At 40.1% G+C, this 6000-nt stretch overlaps 1 protein-coding gene across 15 annotated transcripts in view; it reads left to right on the forward strand.

The window, feature by feature from the left end:
• The window catches only part of Trpm3 (transient receptor potential cation channel subfamily M member 3), an 805264-nt gene that overhangs the window by 170264 nt on the left and 629000 nt on the right, over positions 1-6000 (forward strand). The window lies entirely within an intron of this gene.

Consider the following 6000-nt stretch of genomic DNA (forward strand, 5'->3'; position numbering starts at 1 on the left):
TGGATAGATTTATAAGGAGCCTGTTGTAGGAAGCCGCTTGTTTGTTTTCCTAGCTGCACAGACTCCCAGAATAATCATGCAGAAACTATATTATTTAAATCACTGCTTGGCCAATCACTTAAGTGTTTTGCTAACTAGCTCTTACATCTAGTATTAACCCCTTTCCAGTATTTTATATTTTACCATGAAAATCGCAGCAGCTCCATGGCTTCTCCCTGACTCTGCCTCCTTTCTCCCAGCATTCAGCTTAGTTTTTCCCCACCTAGCTCTACTATCAGGCCAAACCAGTTTCTTTATTAACCAATGGTATTCACACATACAGAAGGGAATCCCACATCTGGAGCCTGTTAAGTGAACATCCAGTTGGGGAGAACAGTTCAGAGAAACAATGTTCCTAGGATTCTAAGAACAGGGTAGATTGGTGCCATGAAGAAATGCACCCAACATTTGATTCAGTCAGTCTGAGAGTAAGTTGGGGGTGACTCTAGGGTTAAGAGGTATCAGGGTCCAGCCTCGATGGGGTTCACACATTCCAGGGTAGGAGCTTGTGGATTAGAAATATTAGATAGGAACAGAGATATGAAAGAAATACAGAGACATAAGATAGAATCAGGAGGGCAATCCAGTGAATACTGAATTCACCCGCATTTATTTTCCATGTGCTTATATATCCCAATCAAAAGGGGGAAGAAGGCAGAAGACTGCTTTAACATGACACAAAGAACAAACAGAGTGATTACTTGCTTTAGTACTTGAAACATCAAGCCACTATATCCTGAGATAAACGTTCTGTTGTTTAGACAGGACGTGCAGCGACTATATCGTAGCCCAAGCATCCTGGATCAAGATCAAGTATCAAGACAAGTATCACACCTTGGGTTAAACCTCCTGTCATATCCTTGAAGAAGAAAGAATAGGCTTGAATTCTCTGACCTTTGGTCAGGGTGGAATGGATCTTGTTTAAGTCAGACCTCTTGTCAATAACCTTGAAAGAGCAGATAAGGTTAAATTCTCTGACTTTCAGTTGAGGTGGGGTAGACCCACTTCTGTGGGCCCCCACAAAGGGGCCAGATTGTAAGACTTTCTAAGGGTCTGAGATATCTTCTGAGTGGGTGGTTTACATTCTTGGAAGGTTTTAAGTAGAGAAAAAGACATATACTGCATAACCACATTTGAACAGAAGTATAATTCTGAACAAAATCTAGACTGTACCCTTAAAGTTATAATACTAGACAGAATGAGTGTGATTCAGACTCTTGACTTTTACCCTCCTCAGTTATGCTATGTAATCTCATATACAATGAGACACGCAGAGATTTATCCTGTTCCATTGAGTGATATCAGAGTGAACCGTGGATTTAAACGTGAAATGTTAATATCTCAAACTCTTGTTCTGGCATCATAATACAAGTGGTTCTACAGTTGAACATTCATAAGAACCAAAGTCTAATGAGAATTCCAGGTGGGCAGACCCCCAAGGATGCTGTATAAAGCTTTCAAGGGCCATGGTATGTTCTTGCTCACACAGTTATGTACTTTCTGTTTTTCTGGAAAGTCTTTCTGGTTTCTCTGCCTCCTTTTTCATGCGGTTAAAAAGCAGAGCTTAATTTTTAAAAAGTCAACTTTGGACATCAAAGAATATTTCTTTGTTCTTTTAGCTCCTTCTCTGGCTTTCCCAGCTCACAAATGAATGATGAGATTTCATCCTTGTAAATGTCTATTTCAAATGAGATTATTCTGCTCTGTTGCTCTGTGTACATGTTGAGATACAGGTCACACTTCATTGACTTAGAGAAATAATGTGTTTGTTTCTCCTTTCAAACAGCATATACCTTCATGGTCCCTGCCATGCCACTAAAATATTTAAATGGTAACAGATGATAGCAGACAAGAATATTTATGATCTCTGATCATTCCCATGTACATAAAATAACTCCCTTTTCCATGTCAAATAGTTTAATTCAACATCTTCTCTACTTAAGCTACATTTATTCATTTTTACTTAGGATTAGAAATATATAAACCTTAGTTCCAAGCTCTGAATAACATGCACCAGCTTTCTGGATAGAAATCTAATGTTTATCTATGTAAATTCATGTATCTTAATGAATTATCTATAGTAATAGATAAATAAATCAATTAAATTTTTATTGGAGATGCTTTTATGCAATGTATTTCTAATAGTTGGGAAGCATCTCCATCTTTAAACTCACACATGTTTCTTGGTGTGGTAGTCTGAATGAAAATGGCCCCATTGATTCACAGGGTCCGGCACTAGTAGGAGATGTGGCCTTGTTAGAGTAGGTGTGGCATTGCTGGAAGAGGTGTGTCACTCGGGGCAGGTTTTAAGGTCTCAGATCCTCAAGTTATGCCCATTATGGCAATTGATAATGGACTAAACCACTGAAAGTATAAGCCATCCCCAAGTAAATGATTTTCTTTATAAGAGTTGCCATGGTGATGGCATCTCTTCACAGCAACAGAACAGGCACTAAAACACTTGGGTTGTTCTCATGGTGCCCACCCTATGCTGCTGGTCCACCACCATACAGTGTGCTTTTCTCATGTCTCATGTCTCATGTGCTTTGCCTGAAGCAGCCTCTGAATGAGTTTCTCTTGTGAGTTGTCATTTCTCTTTCAAAGTTCAGTGCAGTCAGCATTTTCACTGAGAAGCTCCCCGACTCCTGGGAACAGATCTGATACCGATGGCCACCACACACTCATGAGAGGACATGGAAACCTTCTGTGGAGCACTGACTTCACACACCAGCATTGCTTGATTGATCAGTCGTTCCATGGCTTCACACATCATAGGCTCAATACAAATTATCACATGAACCCATTACCCAAACCATTCTCACATTATCGGTGTGAAGTATCTCAGAGTTTCTCAGCAAGTTAACCCTGGTCATCTGTTCATCACAAGCTGTGGCCATCTCAAAGAGCAGGGACAGCCTCAGGGTGGCTGCTTATAAGAGCTTCAGATGCAGAGAAGCCAGGAAATTCCTGTCCTTGTTGGCTACTCTAGAAGCTATGAGAACACTCTTAGAGATTTGATGTTCATTGTATTTATGTGATGATGGAAGTGGTCATCATTTATTGACCCTGAGAATATTAACAAAATGATACTCAGAAGCTCAGCCCCATCCATTCCAGTTTAGAATACATAACATTAAACAAATGACTCTCTGTATTTCTGGGCTTAAAAATAAAAATTGTCTTCACTTAAAATAAGATATGGCTTAGGGGCTGTCAGATCCTGGGGAGAATGAGCTGAGCAGCAGAGGTGAAATATCTGGTCTGAGTAAGGAATTTCCCTGTGCCTTCCAAATCGCCCCCATGGCTTGGTGGAGAGACAGGTAGATGAAGCCATCCAGTGCACTTGGGAATTAATATCTAATAATGTATCTATGCAGTTTTATTCATTCACTTATTTCTTCCACAACCATCAGCCTTGTGCTCCTCGGGGCAGCCATTTGCTGAATGTGGAGTCACAGTGATAAATAAAGCCAGAAGATGTCCTGCCTTCACCTGCATCCATTTGGGTGGGATGAAAGATACGAGCACGCGTGTGATTTATTTGTTACAGTTTTGATAAGTGCAAAGTATTCTGGGGCGCTATAAGACTAGAGGATAGTGGAGATGCGTGTGAGCTGAGGTGGTAGGAGTCATTTTCCAGGAGGGACATGGTGTATGCTAGGACTTGGAGGATGAGTGCAGGAATCAAGGGAGCTGGGACATATGGAAAAATAAGGAAGAAGTAAAGGGAGACAGAGCATTCCAGACAGAAGGAAGAACTCCTCTGACCCTCACCCCGAGTTTGTTGTGAAGGATTCACAGGTAACTTTTGCTCATTTTTTACGGTTTTAGTCATGCAAAATTAAAATGAACTTTTAACATTTGACATAACATTCTTTTCTTTTGCTTTAAAAGTTTTTATTGAAAATATTTTTATTCGATATATTCTGATCTCCGTTTACCCTCTCTTATCTCCTGAATCCTCCACTCCCATCTGATTTGGTACCTTCTTCTTACTTATCTTTAGAAAACTAACAGGAAAATTAAACAGTAATAATAGTAATGATAGAAAAAGCAGAAGAAATAATACTTAAACGTAAACAGATAAACAGACAGACACATACACATGCCTTAAAACACAAAATATAATATACAAGCAAAAGACCAGTATTTTTTAAAAAGCCACAAAACAATATGAGACAAAAAAAATCTACAAAAATACTACTGAGTTTGTTTTGTGTTGGCTGTCTAATGCTGGCTATGGAGCCTGCCCTGAGGTGTGATTTATACACCCAATGATACTCCATTAGAGAAAAACAGTTTTTCCTCTGCAAGTGCTTGTCCATTGGAGAGCCCTTCTTGGTTAGGGATGAGAACTCATGTCTAATTCCCCTCTCAGTGATGGGGTCTTATCTGGTTTGGACCTGTGCAGGCCCTATTCATGCTGCCACTGTCCCAATGAGATGGTATGTGTGTCAGCCCCCAACTGCACAACAGGCAGAGAGTGAGACATTTTAGAACACTCAGCCCTAAATGGGATGTCTTCACTCTCCACCCGGTACCCACCCAGGCACCAGGGAACGATGCAGAAGAGGAGGTGCAAAGATTGTAGAGTCAGAGGGGAAGGATGACACCAAGGAGATTTTTTTTCCTGCATTCAAAGAATTAAAATTATATCCCTTGATAGAAACAATGAAGATTATGTTAAGTAAAATAAACCAGTCATAGACAAATACTGGGTTCTGCCACTCATATGAGAGAGCTGAAGTTCTCAGCATTAAAAAATTAAATAGTGAATGTCACAGACTGGAGGTCACAGGAAATGGAAAGTTGCCAACAATTGGCATAATGTTTCAATTAGGAAAAGCAAAGAAAGCTGCATCTATGCCGAACAACATGGGACCTTTAGTTCATAAAACTGTATTGCACAGTCTCAAAAACCATGAGAGACTGGATTTCATGTTTAGCACCAGAATATGAAGTATCAAAATAATATAATGACCTAGAATACACCAAAACTGCTTTTATTTATGTTTCTGGGTAACCTCATCTGCTTATGATGTGAGAATTGGTGACAGATATCAATTCTCTTCCTTTAGACAGAGAGGGAATAGCCTAACAAACTGGTGGACATAGCATAAGTTACCAGTGCCCAAAAAGAATGCAGAACATAATGTCTGTTGATAACAAAAGTGCAGTGTTGGGTTTCAGTTAAATAGGTTTCTTGCATTTGAAAAACAAGAGGTTAAAAAAATAGAGAAAGCAGTCACTGGCTCAGAAGGTGAGGAAGGATGATTGGCAGTCAAAGGATGCAGTCGAGAGTTGGATATTAGAGAAACATGAGCACAGATGTTGATGTGAAAACCCAGGGTGCTTCACTCCCACAACAGACTCACAGATAGCTCTCAGTGGTATATGATGGAAAAGGCAAAGTAATTGAAGGCTTAGTAACTTCTAAGAATAGATGCTTCAAAATAGTGCTGGGGTAAGAAAGCCACAGAAGCACAGTTAATGCACTGGGAACCGGTGCCTTGAACCTTGGTTACTGTGGAAAGATCACAAGGAACCAGATATTAGCTTATATGGCCACTAACATTGCAAGGAGTCACCTCTGAAAACTTTACAAATTGTTCTTATTGTTCACTTACTCTCTTTTATCCAAGCAATTTCTTCTTTTAAAGGACGTGAAAGAACAATCTCAGTGGGCGCCTTAAGGGTTCAAGTTGCCATCAGAAAGTAGCCTTATCATCTGATCACCTACCCAGATTCTACGTTCAAAAATTCTTAAAGATAAAAAGGGAATCAGAGCTGGAGCTATGACACAGCATTTAAGGGCCCTTGCTGCTCTTCCAGAAAACTTAAGTTCAGATCCCAGAACCCATGTCAGGTGACTCACAAATGCTTATAACTCCATTCTAGGTGCTCCAGCTCCCTTTTCTTGTCTCTGCAGATGCCTGCTCTTTCTCCCTCCCTCCCTCCCTC

This window comes from Microtus ochrogaster, chromosome 8, assembly GCF_000317375.1.
Source record: "Microtus ochrogaster isolate Prairie Vole_2 chromosome 8, MicOch1.0, whole genome shotgun sequence".
Classification (NCBI taxonomy): domain Eukaryota; kingdom Metazoa; phylum Chordata; class Mammalia; order Rodentia; family Cricetidae; genus Microtus; species Microtus ochrogaster.